We start from the raw sequence: 22,830 nt of genomic DNA on the forward strand, positions 1-22,830 counted from the left end.
TGCGATGGTGCAATCCTTGATTGATTGATTGATTGATTGATTGAATATTTATTGATCCCCAGGGGTGGGGAAATTCAGGCCCCAGCAGTATCCATACCACAGAGTGGGTATACAAAAGACACACAGATGGCATGAGCGCAACTCAATAGGCTCTCACAAGGCTGCCACACAACGGCGCCACAAAGAAAGTCAGAAAGTGCACAAGATAAAAGCCATTAAAGCAAATCAAAGCTAAAAGACAAAGGAAAAAAAGTAACAGCGGCCACCTAGCACCCCTCAATACAAGAGAACACCCCAAAACACACAAAATAGCCTCCACGGGGTCCATCGACGGGTGGAAGGGCAGACCAGTTCAACGGCGCCCAATGGACCGTGGTGGTGAATCGGTGAAAACATCACAAAGCAGGCAAACGTGTGAGCAGCGTCCCGGGCACCCTGTCGGGGGACGTGCAGATGGTCACCACGGGGCTAGCATGGCGAAAGTCGTTGGTTCCGACGAGCACGAGGGAGCGGACTCCCCACAGGTGTTGCGGCTGCAAGGCCAATGCGAGGGACCCGGTCATCACTGGTCGGATAAGCAGGAAGCCGTCGTAGAGTTACGCCGGCCTCGACCGATGATCCCGGTCCCAGGAAGAAAAAATAAATAAAATAAAATATCCGATCCGAAGAGGTACCGAGGTGCGGTAGAAGGCACCAGCATCGCCGAATGGACAAAAAGACAGAAAGAAAAAGGAGAAAAGAAGGAAATAAAGAGGAAAAGAGAGAACACTGCTGGGAGGCAGCCACTCACGGCGCCATACCAAGGACAAAAAAAAAAAAAAAAAAAAAAAAAAATGATGGTGTGTTATTGTCAAATATTGTTTGTTTTTTAATCTCCATCGCGGACCGGACGTCATACGGGGGCCGCCATTACAGATGCGCAGAACGGTTGCGCAAGACATGTCAGCTATATAAAGAGCGAGAGTTCAGTTCTCCACCTATTAGTTTCAATTCACAGTTTAATTAGCAGTTTCGATCAGCAAATAACAAAATGCGTATTACAGGTAATATTTTATTTCACAACACTTTGCCTTGTTCCTTTCGTCTCTGCTGTTCACTTCAAACACGCTCCATACGACCGCAATGCTCTTGTATCAGACGCTCGCTCGATCACCTGCTAGTTTGCTGTCTGTCACAATGTACCCTACACAAATCCGAAACATTTGTTGCGGATCCGAGTCACGACGAGGGGCAAGTTTTGGTTTCCAAGGGTGTTTTTATTCCTCTTCAACGTCTCTCCCATACAGAGCCGCCTCTTTCCCGTGCGCGCACGGAGCGCGGTGGTGCGTTTAGGGGCAGTCGGAGAAATCAACGGCAACAAAAAAAATGACATCCAGCCTAGTTAAGACCATACCAAAGATTATAAAAATGGGACCCATTGCCTCCCTGCGTGTGTGACGATCATTGGGACTTAAAAAAAAAAAAAAAAAAAAAATTAAAAATTTCTTTTTAAAAAATTCGTAAAAATTGGGTGCGTATTATACATGGGTACAAGCTTTTTTCCAGTATCAGCATGCCATTTTTAGGGTGCGTACTATACATGGGGGCGCACTATACACGGAAAAAAACGGTAGTCAAAAAAATCCATAATTGACGACACATCGTTTGATGCGATGGTGCAATCCTTGATGGTGTGTTATTGTCAAATATTGTTTGTTTTTAATCTCCATCGCGGACCGGACGTCATACGGAGGCCGCCATTACAGATGCGCAGAACGGATGCGCAAGACACGTCAGCTATATTAAGAGCGAGAGTTTCAATTCACAGTTTAATTAGCAGTTTCAATCAGTAAATAACAAAATGCGTATTACAGGTAATATTTTATTTCACAACACTTTGCCTTGTTCCTTTCGTCTCTGCTGTTCATCCTAAAACACAAAGGCGCTCTTTAAGCAATGCGACAGTGAGCGCCCGGCGCGCTGCGGTTGCGCGATCGCACCAAATTAAGCACCCTGCGCAGTGCGCACTGAGGTCCACTTAAATTTTAGAAAGTACATCAGGACTTTAAAAATATCTTCTAAATTTCAGCGACGGCTCTGTCACAATAATGCGACCAGCGCGGTGCAGTTGGGCGGTCGGCGGCGCGCTACGGTTGAGCGTTCTCTCTCGCGCTCTCTCTCTCGCTCTCTCTCGCTCTCGCACACACGCACACACACGCAAACCGGGTATCATACGGAGGCCGCCATTACAGATGCGCAGAACGGATGCGCAAGACACGTCAGCTCTATAAAGAGTGAGAGTTCAGTTCTCCACCTATTAGTTTCAATTCACAGTTTAATTAGCAGTTTCAATCAGCAAATAACAAAATGCGTATTACAGGTAATATTTTATTTCACAACACTTTGCCTTGTTCCTTTCGTCTCTGCTGTTCACTTCAAACACGCTCCATACGACCGCAATGCTCTCGTGTCAGACGCTTGCTCGATCACCTGCTTGTTTGCTGTCTGTCACAATGTACCCTACACAAATCCGAAACATTTGTTGCGGCTCCGAGTCACGACGAGGGGCAAGTTTTGGTTTCCAAGGGTGTTTTTATTCCTCTTTCAACGTCTCTCCCATACAGAGCCGCCTTTTTCACGTCCGCACGCCTCTTTCCCGTGCGCGCACGGAGCGCGGTGGTGCGTTTAGGGGCAGTCGGAGAAATCAACGCCAACAAAAAAATTACATCCAGCCTAGTTAAGACCATACCAAAGACTATAAAAATGGGACCCATTGCCTCCCTGCGTGTGTGACGATCATTGGGACTTAAAAAAAAAAAAAAAATTCATAAAAAAAAATTCATAAAAACTGGGTGCGTATTATACATGGGTACAGGCTTTTTTCCAGCATCAGTATGCCATTTTTAGGGTGCGTATTATACATGGGGGCGCACTATACACGGAAAAAAACGGTATTTATTTATATAAATTTATTATTTATTTATTTAAAGGCCGGTCCGCAAAAATATTTCTGACGCATAACCGGTCCGTGGCGCAAAAAAGGTTGGGGACCACTGGGCTACACAACAATCTGATGAATAACTAGTTTTGAAATCAGAGACTAGTAAAAATTGTTCAAATAATTTAAAAAGATGAATGGTAATCAAAATGGATGGCAATAGCTCTATTTTTAAAAAGTGAAGACAATTTGTAATTTTAGTAATGACACAAATTCAATCCAAAAAATTGTCTTCGTGGGCCACATAAAATGATATGGCGGGCCGTATCTGGCCCCAGGGCCTTGAGTTTAACACCTATAGCGTAGATTGTCAATTTTTAAGTTTGGACTCAATGTTTAAAAAACGTGATCAACCATTTCCTGGGTGTTGACTGTGATCAGTGAGTGTACAGTGGTACTTCAGTTTATGAACTTCCGCGATCGTGTTTGTAAGTAGAAAAGTGATCCCTCGTTTATCACTGATAATTGGTTCCAAGATCCCTCGCAATAGGTGGAAATCCACAATGTGGAATCAATATGTTACAATAGCCACACAAGACTTTTATAATAGTATTCTTTAAGACTTTATCATATTTCTTCTTTTTAAACATTTTAAAGTTTAACTGACTGAGAAACATTCTTTAGGGCTTTACCAAAACTCACACTCACAAAAAACTACCGTGAACGTGTCATGGGTCCACTCGCCGTGCTGGCCGGCTGATGCGCCCTCGTGGTAGTCCGCGGGGGTGCGCATATCCAATGCCAGACAGCGGCCCGCTAATCAGTGCTGACCGCTGCCACCTGTGCCCTTGTTACCGGCTGATTAGGGTGTGTAGTTAAAACCCACAAGCTCGTCAGTCTTCGGTGGTTTGTTTGCCTCGATATGTCTGCCACCTGTTTCTCCTATGCCACCTGATTTGTGTTTTCCAGATCCGCTGTGCAGCGCGATGCCTGTTTCCTGATTCACTGTGTCGCAAACGCCTGTTTATATGATCTGCTCTGCCTCGTTTGTAACAAAACTAATGATGCGTCGGTTTGGAAGTCGAAAATTAGTTTGTGAGCTCATGCAAAAAAATTGCGAGGCTCCGGTTGTATCTAAAAAAGTATAGCCATTCGTAAGTAGAGGTAACACTTTAATTACACAGCCATAGGGCTACCTCAGTAGAGTTTTTTTCGGTTGGTCAGTTGGTTGGTCGATTTTATTCATCATTCATTACATTCAAGAAACCAAGACAATCGAAAGGGTATAGAAAGAAGCGAAAGCTTGTTAAGCGTATGCCTTTTTTTACATTGCAAAGCATATTACAATAGAAAATTACCTTATTTTTTGGACTATATGTCATGTTTTTTTTTCATAGTTTGGGTGGGGGGGCGACTTATACTGAGGAGCGACTTATAAGTGAATTTTTTCACAAATTTTCAAAATAAAAAAAATAAAAAGTGAAATCGCGATAAACGAACCGCGATGTAGCAAGGGATTACTGTAATTTGAATTTCAAGTGACGTCAGCGGTGCGGCGGTTGTTTACATAAAGGACAAAGACTCGATCACGGGATCACGAAGATGACAAAGGGCCCAACGTACTACCAGCATCATTAGCGGCTTTGTTTGTAAGTGACACGGAGGATGAAGAGTTTGAAGGATTTAATGATTTGGAGTGACACAGAAGGTTTGAAAAACTATTATGGCTTTTACACACGCCCGGTCCTACTCTATGGAGCTCTCTTTTACCTCCATGGATAGAAGTTGGGGGCCGGCGCTCGGCCGGGTGGCTGTCCAGGGACGGTGGATGGGGCTCAGACATGGCTTTTACGCACGCCCGGTCCTACTCTACGGAGCTCTCTTTCACCTCCGTGTATGGAAGTCGAGGGTCGACGCTCGGCCGGGTGGCTGTCGAGGGACGGTGGATGGGGCTCGGACATGGCTTTTACGCACGCCCGGTCCTATTCTATGGCGCTCTCGTTCACCTCCGTGGCTGGAAGTGCCACCTCCGGGGATGGAAGTCCACGCCGCCACACGCCTGGAAGTCCATGCCGGTGCTTGGGGCCGTGTGGCGGTGAACTATTTGTTATAGTTATTTGATATATTTTATTTCGTGTAGCAACTTGTATATGTTTTTATCTTTATAGTTCAGTAATTGTTGGCTCGTTGAACTCTTGTTTTGTTAAATAAAGAGCCGTTTACCAAACCCACGTATTTCCTTGTACTTTGTTAACGCTACAATATAGTTATATACTAGATCTGTGGAATAACGACGAGGCTGACGTCAGGGCGCACGCGCGGGCGGCATTGTTGCCAAAGACAAGGAATTTGATAGATGGATTTAATGATTTGGAGTGACACAGATGGTTTGATAATATTATTGCTTATATAATAGTTATGTGAAATATAATTTATATATTGTTATATGGGCCTGTGGAATATTTTGAAGTGCAAGCACCGTCAGCGGCGCGCCTTGTTGACATAAAGGACGCTCGATGGATTTAACGAATTGGGAGTGACACAGATGGTTTTATAAACGTGTTATTTATGTAATAGTTCTTTGAAGACCTCTGAATGTTACATCAGGCCCGTTCTCAGCTCCTCGCTTGTGTTTATGTCACGTTAGGATACCTATCGTTTAGCCTGTTGTTGCTCGTTCATGTCTGTTCTTGGTGTTAGAGTTTGTCGAATAAATTTCCCCCAAAATGCGACTTATACTCCGGAACAACTTGTATATGTTTCTTTTCACGTACATTGTTGACATAAAGGACGATCGATGGATTTAATGATCTGGAGTGACACAGATGATCTGATAATATTATTGCTTATATAATAGCTATTTGATATATAATTTGTATATCGTTATATCGGCCTGTGGAATATTTTGAAGTGCAACCGCCATCAGCGGCGCGCATTGTTGACATAAAGGACGATCGATGGAATTAATGAATTGGAGTGACACAGATGGTTTTATAAACGTGTTATTTATGTAATAGTTATTTGAATACCTCTGAATGTTACATCAGGCCCGTTCTCAGCTCCTCGTTTGTGTTTATGTCACGTTAGGATACCTATCGTTTAGCCTGTTGTTGCTCGTTCATGTCTGTTCTTGGTGTTGGAGTTTGTCGAATAAATTTCCCCAAAATGCGACTTATACTCCGGAGCGACTTGTATATGTTTTTTTTTAACGTTATTGTGCATTTTATGGCTAATGCGACCGATATTCCAGAGTGACTTTTAGTCCAAAAAATACGGTAACAACACACCAATATAAACAATATTTATCATCAAGACGGGTTTTCTTCAACAAAACAAAAAACTTGTTCCATGCTTGTCAAGCCAATAATATTTAGACATTCTTATTCATTGATTTTGTCAGGATAGTGCAGTGGTTCTTAACCTTATTGGAGGTACCGAACCCCACCAGTTTCATATGCGCATTCACCAAACCCCTCTTTAGTGAAAAAAATGTTTTTTTCAAATTCACGACATTAATGTTTATTTATACTGGTGCACAAAATGAGCCATGCATGAATATCACCTTGTTCAAAGAACATAACCAACACAACGTATGAAGTCAAAACAAATTACATACCGTATTTTTCGAACTAAAAGTCGCTCCGGAGTACAAGTCGCACCAGCCATGAAATGCAAAAAATATACCGTTTTTTTCAATGTATAATGCGCAAAATTTAACTAATTTATTGTCCTAAAATCTGGGGTGCGCATTATACATGGGTACAAAAAAAACCAAAAACTTTTTTTTTTTTAATTACCGTTTTTTTCCGTGTATAGTGCGCATTATTTTACTAATTTATTGTCCTAAAATCTGGGGTGCGTATTATACATGGGTACAAAGAAAAAAATTTTTTTTTTTTTTTTTTTAATTTTTTTTTTTTTTTTTTTTTTTTAAATAAAGTCATGGTACAACAAAACCAACAGCAGGACTGACCGACAAAGTCGTGGAACAAAAAGACAGGGTGACATTACCAAAGACAGGAACAGAATGACAGTAACACATGCAATGATCCAACGGTGAGCGAGGGGCAGACAGGACTTAAATACAAAACACGTTACATCGATTGAGGTGACACAGGAAGAGCGGGGTGACACGAACAGAAACTATGGCAACCAAGACACATAGCAAAACTGGGGACGAGACATGACAAATCTCCCCCGAAATAAAACTCACCTTTCTTCTTGTTTGTTGTCAATCGCGCATCGCATTCAGCCATCCTGCCCAACACACTTAGTAAAATTCATAATTGACGACACATCGTTTGATGCGATGGTGCAATCCTCGATGGTGTGTTATTGTCAAATATTGTTTGTTTTTTAATCTCCATCGCGGACCGGACGTCATACGGAGGCCGCCATTACAGATGCGCAGAACGGTTGCGCAAGACACGTCAGCTATATAAAGAGCGAGAGTTCAGTTCTCCACCTATTAGTTTCAATTCACAGTTTAATTAGCAGTTTCAATCAGCAAATAACAAAATGCGTATTACAGGTAATATTTTATTTCACAACACTTTGCCTTGTTCCTTTCGTCTCTGCTGTTCATTTCAAACACGCTCCATACGACCGCAATGCTCTCGTATCAGACAAGGCTTGCTCGATCACCTGCTCGTTTGCTGTCTCACAATGTACCCTACACAAATCCGAAACATTTGTTGCGGCTCCGAGTCACGACGAGGGGCAAGTTTTGGTTTCCAAGGGTGTTTTTATTCCTCTTCAACGTCTCTCCCATACAGAGCCGCCGTGTGCGCACGGAGCGCGGTGGTGCGTTTAGGGGCAGTCGGAGAAATCAACGCCAACAAAAAAAATGACATCCAGCCTAGTTAAGACCATACCAAAGACTTTAAAAATGGGACCCATTGCCTCCCTGCGTGTGTGACGATCTTTGGGAAAAAAAAAAAAAAAATTAAAAAAAATTCATAAAAATTGGGTGCGTATTATACATGGGTACAAGCTTTTTTCCAGCATCAGCATGCCATTGTTAGGGGTGCGTACTATACATGGGGGCGCACTATACATGGAAAAAAACGGTATTATTATTTTTTTTTAATCCGGATATGATACGGAGGCCGGCATTACAGATGCGCTTTCTTCTCTGCTGTTCACTTCAAACACACTCCATACGAACACAATGCTCTCATATCAAACGCTTGCTCGATCACCTGCTCGTTTGCTGTCCCAATGTACCCTACACAAATCCGAAACATTTCTTCGCTATTGAGTTTGCTAGCGCATGCGCAGTGATACTGACCGGCAGAATAACATCCGGTTGTTCCCAAAGATGATCTTTTTTCTGAAATAATTTCACGTTTACGGACTTAAGTAGGAGTCGAAATTTGGGTGCGTATTATACATGGGTAGAGGCTTTTTTCCAGCATCGACATGCCATTTTTAGGGTGCGTATTATACATGGGGGCGCATTATACATGGAAAAAACGGTATCTAAGTTGCATCGGCTTAAGTCGCACCTTTGGGGCAAATTTGCCAAAATCCAACACCAAGAACAGACATGAACCAGCAACAACAAGCTAAATGACACGATATGCTAACGTGACATATACAGAAACGAGGAGCTGAGAATGGGCCTGACGTAACATTCAAAGTTATTCAAATAACTATCACATAAAGAACACGTTTATCAAACCATCTGTGTCACTCCAATTCATTAAATCCATCAATCGTCCTTTATGTAAACGATGCCGCAGACTCGTCGTGGGTTGCAGTTCTCAATATTCCACAGACCCATATAACAATATATAAAGTATATATAAAATAACTTTCATACAAACAACAATATTATAAAACCATCTGTGTCACTCCAAATCATTAAATCCATCGATCAAATTCCTCGTCCTTTGCCTTGTCAGCCTCGTCGTTATTCCACAGATCTAGTATATAACTATATTGTAGCGTTAACAAAGTACCAGGAAAGACGTGGGTTTGGTAAACGGGTATTTATTTAACAAAACAAGAGTTCAGCGAGCCAACAACTACTGAACTGTAATGATAAAAACATATACAAGTTGCTACACAAAACAAAATATATCAAATAATTATAACAAATATAGTTCACCGCCACAAGGCCCCAAGCTCCGGCGTCGACTTCCAGGCGTGTGGCAGCGTGGACTTCCATCACCGGAGGTGGCACTTGCAGCCACAGAGGGGGCTGGGAGTAGGACCGGGCGTGTGTAGGAGCAGTGTCCGACCCCCATCCACCATCCCCGGACAGCCGGCTGCCGAGTGCCGGGCCCCGACTTCCAGCCACGGAGGTGGAAGACAGCTCCGTAGAATAGGACTGAGCGTGCGTAAAAGCCATGTCCACGCCCCATCCACCGTCCCCGGACAGCCACCTGGCCGAGCACCGGCCCCCGACTTCCATCAACGGAGGTGAAAGAGAGCTCCGTAGAGTAGGACCGGGCGTGCGCAAAAGCCATAATAGTTTTTCAAACCTTCTGTGTCACTCCAAATCATCAAATCCTTCAAACTCTTCATCCTCCGTGTCACTTACAAACAAAGCCGCTAATGATGCCGGTAAGACGTGGGGGCCTTCGTCATCTTCGTCATCCCGTGATCGAATCTTTGTCCTTTATGTAAACAACTGCCACGCCGTGGTCACTTGGAATTCAAATTACATTAATCACTTGCTACATCGCGGTTCCCCCTTTTTTTTTTTTTTTTTTTAATTTTGAAAATTTGTGAAAAAATTCCCATATAAGCCGCTCCTCATTAAAAGTCGCCCCCCCACCCAAACTATGAAAAAAAGACGTGACTTATAGTCCGAAAAATATGGTACCTGCAAATCAGTGTGAGTTCTGCTGTTGCCTTTGAGAGAAATGTTCAGATGTGCATCGTCACAAATTTACACAATAATTCAGCTGTGTTGGGACTTCCGCAGTGGAGGCTTTGCCGAAACCCTGAGACTGACTCACCGAACCCCTAGGGTTCGACCGAACCCAGGTTAAGAACCACTGGTATAGTGAAACCTCTAAAATTTAGTACATTCCGTGGTGTGATTTTTTCCCATTGGAATTAATGTAAAATGTGTTGAAAGACAGGACGACGACTTGCTATAGGAGTATGCGCTTGAGAGACGGGGGCGGGGGGAGGGTGTTGAGCGAGATGGCAAGTGGAAGGGGAGAGTGGGAGAATCCATGTATATATGTTTAATAATTTTTACATTCGCTCCATCCTCTTCTGATTACCCTAGCCCACGTTCAGCCACATCAACATCAACCCGTCACAGATTGAGGTAAATAGACCAAAACCTCGAATCTCTCCTAAGAATTGCCACAACAAATTTTACTCCAGACTATGACGCACTAGCAAAAAAGGGAGACCAACAACACTGTTCCCACTGAAAATGAAGGGGAGGCTCTCAAGTTTGTTGTAAAAAAATGCATTTTGAACATGATTTGTACACATAGCAGGGATTGAAACTAGCGACCATTCTCATTTTCAAACAATGCAGGATGCTCAAAGACATTGACGCACCACCTGTTTCTTAACCTGTAAAGTTCTTAAGGCTTACTTTAAGGAAGTGTTTCCCGTTTCCTCACCTCTGTTACCAGGTGTTCGTGAGTTAAAACTCTGCTCGGATTTTCAGATACCCCTCACCGTGTTGCCGTTTTGATTACTTTATTTGGATGTATGCTTTCACCGATTCTTCAAGATGATATATTTGGTCAGAATGTTTGCCGTTTGATGTGATCTCATAAGATAAACATCTTTCATTAATCTGACCTGCAGGCACTGAAGTGATGGAGACTGTTATTCATAATAACAGTGTCGTATTTTATGAGAATCACTGATTTTTTAGTGTTTTTTTTTTTTTTTAATGCTGTTAATAAATGCATTTGTTTTCAAAAAACTTGTTTGGAATATCCATGCTTTACTACCTACTAAAGGCCAAAATCTTTTATGCAATGACTTTTACAGGTCGCTTATATTACTTCACACAAACACTACGTCCATCTGCTCCTGGTTCGGCCCTGCGGTCCAAATTTAGAACCCAGTTCGGCCCGCGAGTCAAAACGTTTGCCTACCCCTGCCCTAGCCCCTTTTTGCACAAGCCTTCTTATTATTGCAAATGCGGATTCATGTAATGCATTGTTGGATTTGATGTAAATATGTCACCAACTTAATCAAACTATACTGTGCTGTATTAGAAACCACATTATTAAGTGTTTGATTTGGTGTGGGAGTTCATTCCTTTTCTTCCCACTCCTTTTTGAGCTCAAATGTTTTATTTGTATCTATTTTTGGTGCTTTTCTTTTTGTCTTCACGTTCTTGCCCAAAATAAAACATTCAATTTAATTCAATTATCATAACCAAGTTGAAGAAAATCTTGCTAACTTAAGTAACTTGGAACTGAAAATGCTGTACAACTCGTTATACACTTGGTGTATCGAACACATACTAATCGCATCTTCCAACTTAGGGTCAGACATGACGAGCATATTTTCAACCTTTCTCAAGTTTGTAATGTACAGTATGTACGTGGTATGTGCACTGAACATTTGCATTGGTTTCTTGAAAGCCACACAGCTGCCATCCTAGGATCCAGTTAAATTATGTTGTTTAAAAATTAACTTACTGTCATTGGCGGGGCAGAATCGTGAGGAGCTTGTGTATGGAAACTCAGTGAGGTCAGAGGTTACTCCCAGTGGGGGTTCAGACAGGACATCAGCTACATAGCAGGCATTTAAATCAGTCAGTGAACTGGTCAGATCACACATAGTTGTTGAGATCCGTATGCAATTAGAATTCCTCTGTTTGTCCTTGGCAACCCTGCAAAAAGTTTCACACATAATCCATTACAGATATACTGTATAAATACCAAAACAAATGATTTGTCATATAATAGAGCAAAAAGTTGCTATTGAAAGAACTGTAGATTCTTAAAAGGTCTTACACAGAGAACTCTACGGTGTATGAGTAATCAGTTGGTAATGGTTCCCAGGTCAGAATGGTTTTAAAGTTCGTGGATTTCCAGGTCACGTTCTGTGCACTGGGATAAAAGCCTGTAAAATTAATTAACACATCACTTGAAATACTTTCCAATCAACTTTGTAATCAAATGACATCGAAGTTGCAACATGACCAATAATACTATGATCAAGATCTCAGCAGCTGAAAAGCAGACCCCTGAGCAAGTGTGAACTTCACACATTGATTGAACATTGATTGAACATTTATTGATCCCGGGGGTGGGGAAATTCAGGCCCCAGCAGTATCCATACAACAGAGCGGGTATACAAAATAGACACAGATGGCATGAGCACAACTCAATAGGCTCTCATAAGGCTGCCACACAACGGCGCCACAAAAAAAGCCAGAAAGTGCGAACGATAAAAGCCATCAAAGCAAAGCAAAGCAAAAAGACAAAGGAAAAAAAGTAACAACGACCAACCAGCACCCCTCAATATCAGAGAACACCCGAAAACACACAAAATAGCCCCCACGGGGTACATAGGTGTAAAGGCAGTCCAGTTCAACAGCGCCCAATGGACCGTGGTCGTGAATCGGTGAAAACATCACAAAGCAGGCAAACGTGTGACCAGCGTCCTGGGCACCTAGTCGGGGCAGGTGCACGGCAAAGGTCGTTGGTTCTGACGAGCACGAGGAAGCGGATTCCTCACAGGGGTCGCGGGTGCGAGACCAAGGCGAGGGACCCGGTCAGCAACGGCCGGATAAGCAGGAAGGCATCGTAGCGTTATGCCAGTCTCGACCGATGTGCGCAGCCATCCCGGTCCCAGGGAAAAAAAAATATCCGATCCAAAGCAATACCGAGGTGCGGTAGAAGGCACCAGCATCACCGAATAGACAAAAAGACAGAAAGAAAAAGGAGAAAAGAAGGAAATAAAGAGAACACTGCTGGGAGGCTGCCACTCACTTACCGCCATACCAAAAAAAAAAAACATAACCGCATGAACACTAAATGACGCTTTTCATCTCAAAAGAATGTTTTTCAAGATTTTAAGACCCAGCAGAAACATCCATGCATTTTCTATACCCCTTGTCCCCACGGGGGTCGCGGGCGTGCTAGAGCCTATCCCAGCAATCATCGGGCAGTAGGTGGGGGGGCACTCTGAACCGGTTGCCAGCCGATCGTAGGGCACACAACCATCCGCACTTGCACTCACACCTAGGGGCAATTTGGAGTGCTCAATTGCCCTACCAAGCATGTTTTTGAGATGTGGGAGGAAACCGGAGTGCCCGGAGAAAACCCACGCGGGCACGGGGAGAAAATCCAAACTCCACACAGGGAGGGTCGGACGTGGAATCAAACCGGCACCCTCCTAACTGTGAGGCAGACGTCCTAACCAGTGCTCCACCGAGCCCCCAGCAGAAAGAGTGCAGCAAATTTGCCGTCTCACAAATGTGACATCAGCTATATGAAGTTGAAATACATCCATGCATAGCTCCATTAATCTGTTCCCATCAGAGTGTTAATTATCACAGAATATAGATAGTAGGGGTGTAACGATTCATCGATACACATCGATTAATCGATATAATGCTCTACAATTTATTGGCATCGATGCTAAATGTAAACATCGATTTATATCGCCGTGTTTGACCTCCGACATTAGACGCGACTTTATTTTGAAATCCAGTTCATTGTTGCTTGCTTCCTCTTTCCGGGAGCAGTGCGCGGCGTTGTTGTGTTGTGAGCAGAGCAGGCACGTGAAAGGGGAGTCGACAACTAGTACGCGGCTCCTGGGCTGGTGCTATGGCTAGTGTCCGAAAAGACGAGGAAATTTGCTCCCCTTTAGGCTTCAAGTCATTCGTTTGGAAGCACTTTGGATTCCAAAGAAAAGATGGCTCAACGGACAAGACACGTGCAGTTTGTAAATCCTGCCATGCGGTGATCAAATATTCAGGGACCACAGATCTCGCCGCACATTTAAAGAAAAAACACGACATCAAAGTTCAGTGTTAAAATAAGCACTTTGTATACTACAATACTCTTGTAATTTCCTAAATAAAGAGTTTGCAGTACCTTGTTGATTTTGCGTATGAATTGTTATAAATCAGGATATTGTTCTATATTTTTTATTTAAAAAAAAAATATATATATCGATCGTAGAGGACTATATCGTGATATATCGTGAATGAATCGCAGCAGGCTTAAAGATATCGGCAAATATCGTATCGTAGTTCTTTGTAGCGATATAATATCGTATCGTGACAAAACCCGCGATTTACACTCCTAATAGATAGTAAATGCAGACTTTGAACGATATATGCAGTCACTTCTGAGGTTTTGAGTACCCGGAAGTAGTTGACAGTGAGCGGGAGTTTCGCCGGGTCGTGACTGTCACTACCGCTGTTGTGTGTGTTTCAGGCTTGGACGATTTTGTTTTCTCCAGCGTGGAACTCATCTCCCTGACTCTAAAGTAAGTTTGAATCTTTTATTACACTGTCGGTCTTTTTTTTTTTCACAGTTGGAGTGCCTGGGAGAGCGGAGGCTTCGTGGCCGTTTGTCTGCCGTCGATCATCGGTCACAAAGTATGGCTGCGGATCGAGAGGTTTGTGTGGCTTCGTGCACCAACTGCACCCTTCTCTTAGAGAGGTTGTCCCTGCTAGAGGGACGTGTCCGCCAGTTAGAGCAGAATTGCGCGATAACTGTAGATGTGGCGGATACAGACGCGGGCTGTAGTCAGCCCGCTAGCCCAGTTAGCATTAGCCCCAAGCGGCTTGCTAATCGCGATGAGCCAGGTAAGACGCATAGCCGTCCAAAGTCATCTCGGTCTACTGGCCCTCGCACTTTGGTCATAGGTGACTCCATTATCCGAAATATTACGCTTAAAAATCCAGCCACGGTAATGTGTATTCCTGGGGGCAGAGCACCCGACATAGAAGCTAATCTTAGGGAGCTGACTCGCAATAGGTCTAGTCAACACCGTAGTTCCATCAACACTAGCTACTCGGACATAGTGATACACGTCGGCTCCAATGATGTTAGGATGAGGCAGTCGGAGATCACAAAGAGAAACATAGCGAGGACTTGTGATCTCGCTAGAAAGATGAGTCGGCATCGAGTATTTGTCTCTGGCCCCCTGCCTGGGAGAGGCCCTGATGAGAGGCTTAGTAGATTAGTCTCCCTTAATCGATGGATGGCTGGGTTCTGTAAGAAGCAGGGACTGTATTTCATAGATAACTGGCCTTCCTTCTGGGGCCGCCCCGACCTGCTGAGGAAGGACGGCCTTCACCCTAACCGTGAAGGCGCCTTCACCCTAACCGTGAAGGCGCCTTCACTCTTTCTAGGAATATAGATTACTGTTTGAGCCACACATGACAGGTCACTTTAGAGCAGGCCGGGTCACAGGTGATTAGACCACCTGTCAGGATGGGTTTGGAGTCTGTTAAGATAAAGTTAACTAGCACTGAGGTCCACTTAAATTTTAGAAAGTACATCAGGACTTTAAAAATATCTTCTAAATTTCAGCGACGGCTCTGTCACAATAATCGACCAGCCCGGTGCAGTTGGGCGGTCGGCGGCGCGCTACGGTTGAGCGTTCTCTCGCGCGCTCTCTCTCTCGCTCTCTCTCGCTCTCGCACACACGCAAACCGGATATCATACGGAGGCCGCCATTACAGATGCGCAGAACGGATGAGCAAGACACGTCAGCTATATAAAGAGTGAGAGTTCAGTTCTCTACCTAAATCCGTATTACAGGTAATATTTTATTTCACAACACTTTGCCTTGTTCCTTTCTTCTCTGCTAAAACTGAGATGTTGATAATTGGTCCAACTCGTTATCAACACTTATTCAAGGAAACCGCTATAACTATAGATAACCGTACTATCACTCAAAGCGATACTGTAACTAATCTCGGGGTAATATTTGACCAAACTCTCTCCTTTCAAAAGCACATTAAGAATATAACCAGAATTGTGTTTTTTCACCTTCGTAATATTGCAAAGATTCGTCCGATCCTCTCGACCGGTGATGCGGAAACTATTATACATGCGTTCGTCACGTCGCGCCTGGACTACTGTAATGTACTATTTTCGGGTCTTCCTAAGTCCCGCATCAAAAGTCTACAGTTAGTACAAAATGCCGCTGCAAGGCTGCTCTCTCGGACAAGAAAATTTGATCACATTACCCCAATACTAGCCAACTTACATTGGCTCCCGGTCCATTTAAGATGTGACTTCAAGGTTCTTCTATTAACCTATAAATCGCTGCATGGCTTAGCGCCTTCATATCTTGTCGACCTAGTTGTTCCTTATGTTCCGTCTCGTAACCTTCGTTCGCAAAACGCTACCCTTTTAGCGACACCGAGGGCTAAGAAAATGTCTGCAGGCTCTAGAGCATTTTCTATTCGGGCTCCAGAGCTTTGGAATGCCCTACCAATGGATATTAGGACTGCTACCTCAGTAGAAACATTTAAGACACGTTTAAAGACACATTTCTATGACATGGCCTTTAACTAACCTGTAGTGGCCGATTCGGCTGGAGTTTGTTTTCTCTCCCTCTCCACCCCCTCCCTCCCCCCTCCCCGGCCGGGGAGGTGGTTAGGTGGCACCCATGCTGACAGCGGCTATCTGGATTCTCGTGGGCCAATTCAGGAAAGGGGAACTGCAGCTCAACCTCCTCGAAGAGCACTGCCAGGACAATTGAGGGCTCCTTCGGCAGCCCTCTGCTGTGACATGGACATCCACTTTTTATTTAATTGATTTTCATGTTGTATCATTTGCGCCCTCTCTGCATCCATTTCAACCTGGTGATCCTGAAAGGGGGATCCTTCCATCTGTGGTCCCTTCTCAAGGTTTCTCATTTTCCCCTGCTAGGGGTTTTTAAGTTTTTCCTTGCCCTTTTGGGAGCTTAAGATCAGGGGATGCTTTGAGAATAATTGTCAATTTCTGTCTATGTGAAGCCCTTTGAGACTGCTTGTGATTTGGGGCTATACAAATAAACTTGACTTGACTTGACTTTCAATCATAAGGAATAAGATGATTAAAGGATTATAAATGCCCCTGTGATTGATCCATTTTCTATTCCGCTTGTCCGCACGGGGGTCGCCGGCGTGCTGGAGTATACACCAACAATCATCGGGCAGTAGGTGGGGGGCACCCTGAACCGGTTGCCAGCCGATCGTAGGGCACACAGACGAACAACCATCCGCACTTGCACTCACATCTAGGGGCAATTTGGAGTGCTCAATTGCCCTACCAAGCATGTTTTTTGGGATGTGGCAGAAAACCAAAGTGCCCAGAGAAAACCCACGCAGGCACGGGGAGAACATGCAAACTCCACACAAGGAGGGCCAGGCCGGAGGTGGAATTGAACCCGCACCCTCTCAACTGTGAGGCGGATGTGCTAACCCAGGGGTCGGGAACCTTTTTGGCGAACAGAGCCATACATGCCCATTTTTTACAAATAATTCCCGTGAGAGCCATACCATTTAAAAAAAACAATAGGCTAGATACAATTAAATGCATGTCTTTTAATTGAGACCAACGATTTTTTGAGTCTAGTATTGTATTCTTTTTAATAACGTCACCAAAAGAGCCATATCTGGCTCGTGAGCCATAGGTTCCTGACGCCTATGCTAACCAGTGCTCCACTGTGCTGCCTCCCCCCATTTTAAATGTCCAACTCATATTTATGGAGGACCAAAACCACTAAAATTAAAAATAAATAAGTGAAAATTAAGCCCTGCGATTGGCTGGCAACCTGTTCAGGGTGTCCCCCGCCTACTGCCCGTGTCATGTCTCGTCCCCAGTTTTGCTGTGTGTAGGTTGCCATGGTTTCTGTTCGTGTCGCCCCTCCCTGCCTGTGTGCCCATGATTAGTGTAATCATGCTCACCTGCCTCTTGTTGCCTGTGTTGTATTTAAGGTCTGTTTGTGTACCACTCGCTGTCGGAGCATTGTGCATGCTGTTGCTGCTGTCATGGAATGGCACGCTGTCCGTTTTGTCTCACGTCGCTGGTCCGTTCCTGTTATTGATTTTGCCAGTAAGTTATGTTAGTTGCCGAGTATGTCTTTTGAGTTTGCTGCAATAAACCCTGGTCCAAGCTGCACTTGGTCGCCCTGCTCCATTCCACACTCCATCCGTGACAGAATGCTCCGACCACTACAGCGACCAGTGCTTGGACCTCCTTCCACCACCAGCTCCCACCGCGACGTCCGATCCACGTCCGTTGTCCGAGCATGTTCCAGAGCCATGGGCTTGCAGCCGCCATCGGATCTTGCTCCAGCGACGCCGGACTCGCGGCCGCCATCGGAGTGCCTCCCAGCGTCATCAGACTCACGGTCGCCATCGGAGTGCTTCTGACGACAGCAGCTTCGCGGCCGCGTTTGATCACCATTGCGGCGACGCCGGACCCGCGGCCGCCATCGGAGTCCTCCCGGCGCCATCGGCTGCGAGAGTCATCGGACTTCGCTGCCGCAACGCCAGACCCGCGGCCGCCATCGGAGTGCCTCCCGGCGTCATCAGACTCGCGGTCGCCATCGGGCTCCACCCCAGCATCGCAGGCCCCTTTGACGTCGCCCGACTTCAAGCCAGCTGCACCGGACCCGCGATCGTCCCACTGCTGCGGCACGTGGTGGCTCTTGCTGCTGCCACAGCTCCGCCTTACGAATGCCACTGATCGCGGTCCGGACTTTCGAGTGCCGCTGATGGCGGCGAGGAGTTTTTTGCCGCCCGAGTGCGGTTCGGTTCCCCTAGTCGCCGCCAGAGCGCGGTTCTGTCCCTGAGTTGCCGCCGTTTGCGGTTCTGTTTCCCCGAGTTGCTGCCTATTGTGCGTCAGACCCCCAGTATGTGCCACGAGTGAGGCCCTGGGCCCCTGACCGCCGCTGCGTGCAGTTCTGTTCCCCAAGTTGCTGCTGACTGCGCTTCAGGCCCCCAGTGTGTGCCGCGGTTGTGGCCCTGGGCCCAAGTCGCTGCCCGAGTGCGGTTCTGTGCCCCAAGTCTCCGCCCGAGAGCGGTTCTGTGCCCCAAGTCGCCGCCGTTTGCGGTTCTGTTTCCCCGAGTTGCTGCCGATTGCGCGTCATGCCCCCAGTGTGTGCCGCGAGTGTGGCCCTGGGCCCCTGACCGCCGCTGCGTGCAGTTCTGTTCCCCAAGTTGCCCCCCGAGTGCGGTTCTGTTCCCCAAGTTGCCCCCCGAGTGCGGTTCTGTGCCCCAAGTCGCCGCCCGAGTGCGGTTCTGTGCCCCAAGTCACCGCCCGAGTGCGGTTCTGTGCCCCAAGTCGCCGCCCGAGTGCGGTTGTTTCCCCAGACGCCGCCGTGCGCAGTTCAGGCTATTTCAAGGACCAGTAGGGTCGTCTGGACTTGCGCTGCCCCCCCCCCTGTGCCCCCGTGGGGGGTTGGGGTTTTTGGGACGTCGGGAGCCGTCCCTTGGGGGGGGGGGTTCTGTCATGTCTCGTCCCCAGTTTAGCTGTGTGTAGGTTGCCATAATTAGTGTAATCATGCTCACCTGCCTCTTGTTGCCTGTGTTGTATTTAAGTTCCTGTTATTGATTTTGCCAGTAAGTTATGTTAGTTGCCGAGTGTCTTTTGAGTTTTCTGCAATAAACCCTGGTCCAAGCTGCACTTGGTCGCCTCGCTCCATTTCCACACTCCGCTCGTGACAGCCCGATGACCGCTGGGACCTATCCCAGCATGCCCACGGCCCCGCGGGGACAAAGTGGTACAGAAAATGGATGGATGGATGGATTTTTTAAAAGGGACTAGTTAGCACGCCCGTCTCACAGTTCAGAGGTTGTGGGTTTGATTCCAGCTTTAGTCCTCCCTGTGTGGCGTTTGCATGACAAAGTCAAAATCAAAGTCAAAGTCTGCTGTATTGTCAATTTCTTCACATGCCAAGCCACACAAAGAGATCGAAATAACGTTCCCACTATCCCACGGTGACAAGACATAGTACACAATATACATACAAGTAAACAACACAAAAAAAAACCAAGAAGGCACAAACAATGAATAAATAATAGTGATGAATAAATAATAAATAAACAAATAACACAATAAATAAGAGGAGCAAAAATGGAGCAAGTGTGCATACAGCAGACAGTCAGAATACAGCGCAAAAGTACAGGACGCTTCTCCTCGTTCCTGTATGTTGTTTCTCTGGATTCCGCCCACATCCCAAAATTATGCATGGTAGGCAGATTGTGCACTCCAAATTGCCCTGAAGTGTGAGTGTGAGTGCGGATGGTTGTTAGTCTCTGTGTGCCCTGCGATTGGCGGGCAACTGATAGGGTTGACAACTTATTTTGATCTTACATAGAAATGCTGTTTTTGAATAATTAACTATGTTAGTGCTTGCCAAAACTCTTGGTTGTTAAACCTTTCCACCTTCTTTGTGTGTTGTGCAAACGTCTTAACTAACTTGACCAGTATCTTGACCAGACAACCTTATAAACAAAGGGATAAGACCACTCTGCACTGACTTAACCAGTTTGCAAAGGCGACCTCAAAACCTGCTCACACTCAACCCCACCCTGCTCTCTTAAAATAAGATGCTGCTGCAAAGAGAAAGAGATTGGAGTAGCTTTGAGAGACGTATGTGTTTCAAAAGTTGCGATGGCTATCATCATTTGCAAACATAAATTGGCCAAACTGTCCCTTGTGGTTCTTGGGAAAGGTAGAAAGACTGCGAAAATCCCTAACAGCAACCACTTCAGCGTGTCCTCCACCTAACGCCTGACGACTGCTGGGATAGGCTCCAGCACACCAGCAACCCCTGAGGGAACAAGCGGTATGGAAAATGGATGGATGGATGAATGGATTTATTTTTAATGTGGGTTTTTTTGTATTTACTATTATTGTTTCATTTTCATTTTTTTTATTTTGGAAGTTTTGGTACATGTATATTATCACATACACTCAAATTGATGGATCACTAGTTTTTAAAACAGAAGCCAGTAAAATAAAATAGTTTGTTCGACTACTTTTCAATGGAATTTGGTAACAAATAATGCTTAGAATCTCATTCTTATGCTGATGTCAGAATAAGATAATTATGATCACTCACAAAAAATAGTGAAAGTGCATTTGGAGCAACCACCCACCAAGTTAGTAAAGTGCAAAGTTTGTAAAGCGCAAGCCCAGAATAAATCCCCCTATATACCCATTTAGCACAGTACAATTGCTTCACAGTGTATAGTACTCTGATGTTGAAAGTTAGAAATTGTCCGTTCCACTTCAATGTTGTGTGTTTGTGTGTATGTGTGTGTGCACGTGCGCGTGCGTGCTTGCGTGTGAGTATGCGTGCGTCTGAGCGTGCGTCTGAGCGTGCGTGCGTGTGTGTGTGTGCGCGCGTGGGTGTGTGGGTGGGTGTGCGTGCGTATGCATGAGCTGGATAAAAGAACTGTTATTCATAATGCTGTTTTTGTCTGTGTCATCATGTTATTGCAAGCAGGAAACATCACATTGCCCTATCCCCACCGGCGTCTGATTGATGACAAATTTGTGTGACGTCTCGCCCAGTCCAAAACACAGAATGATCTAGTTGACTGGTTCTTTTATCACAGACAATTATTCAGGTTGTTTTGTTTACCTGACATAAAAGAAACCAGTCAACTAATCTATAAGTGAAGACAAAATGAACTTGGTACAATTATTACAGAACGATTGTCACGAACGGAGTGTGGAAATGGAGCAGGGCGACCATGTGCAGCTTGGACCAGGGTTTATTGGAACAAACTCAAACACAAACTTGGTAGACTGACATAAATAATAGGACTGACCTGACAAGACGTGGAACAGAAAGACATGGTGACGTGACCGTGACAGCAGCGATTGCATGCAACAATCGACAAGCAACGAACCGACAATGAACAAGGGGCAGACAGGGCTTAAATACAAAGCACAAAACACGAGGCAGGTGAACGCGGTTACATTGATTGAGGGAACACAGGAGGGGAGGGGCGACGCGAACAGAAACCATGGCAACCTAGCAAAACTGGGGACAAGACATGGCAGAAGCACACATGATCCACGGACATGAGCACACAGACGGACAAAACAATGACACATGGACGTGACCGGGGACGAATCATGACAACGATCTTTGTCGGCCATCTGCTCCTTGTTGAAAAGCATGCACCATGTGAAAAGCACCATGTGTCAAACGGAACTTCTTTGGAACTTTTTTTTTTGCCGACAGCCAGAGCAAACCGACTGACATGCCAAAGCCTTTCTTTAGGCTTCTTTGAAAATTGCTGTGGCTCAGCGTGGGAACATGTCCGATCTGGCCAAGCACCTCGCTGACCGCCAACTAGTTGGGACCGGATGCACACACACACACACACACACACACACACACACACACACACACACACTTGCACGCAAACACACGCACGCACACACGCACACATACACACACACACACACACACACACATACACGCCCACACACAAACACACAAACTAAAGCAATGTTTCTGGCTATTTAACACTTGACAGAAATGGTGGAAATGTATTGTCAATATCAACAATGGATGACATCTAATGCAATTGCACTCACGCGCCAGCACCCGGAAACCACTCTGCCTGTGATTTAATCGCATCACCAGAAATGCTAGCAACATATTTGGTGTAAATGTAACATTAGCTTAGAGAAAGCATCAGCCTCTACTGTGTGTATGACTTGCGTTTGGTTTGGCTGTTGGTGTAGTGTTTTGGACACTGTCACGGCAAGTCAATGAACAGGTTCATAGTGTAACCATCCGTCTGAACATAGTCTCTGCATCTAACTTTGATAGTGCCTTGTCCTACGGGTATAACCGAACGCAAATCCAGTTTTTTTTTCTGGCCAAACTCTGACGCGTCGTCGTTTTCTGCGTTACTTTTCACTATTCAAATAAACAGCACACCCAATGAATGACTAAGATGAGAAGTGCTTTGTTCTACTGAAAACTCA

General features: G+C 45.2%; 1 protein-coding gene across 1 annotated transcript in view; it reads right to left on the reverse strand.

Annotated features, from left to right (window-relative positions):
- LOC133147273 (uncharacterized) overlaps positions 1-22,169 on the reverse strand; it is a 61,090-nt gene extending 38,921 nt beyond the window's left edge. Inside the window, exons 1-3 of the transcript XR_009711609.1 lie at positions 21,657-22,169; positions 11,869-11,977; positions 11,551-11,744 (exon numbers count right to left, since the gene is read on the reverse strand). The gene's annotated coding sequence lies outside the window, so the exon portion shown is untranslated. The remainder of the gene's footprint in view (positions 1-11,550; positions 11,745-11,868; positions 11,978-21,656) is intronic.
- Between the last annotated feature and the right edge of the window lie 661 nt (positions 22,170-22,830).

This window comes from Syngnathus typhle, unplaced genomic scaffold (assembly GCF_033458585.1).
Source record: "Syngnathus typhle isolate RoL2023-S1 ecotype Sweden unplaced genomic scaffold, RoL_Styp_1.0 HiC_scaffold_39, whole genome shotgun sequence".
Classification (NCBI taxonomy): Eukaryota; Metazoa; Chordata; class Actinopteri; order Syngnathiformes; family Syngnathidae; genus Syngnathus; species Syngnathus typhle.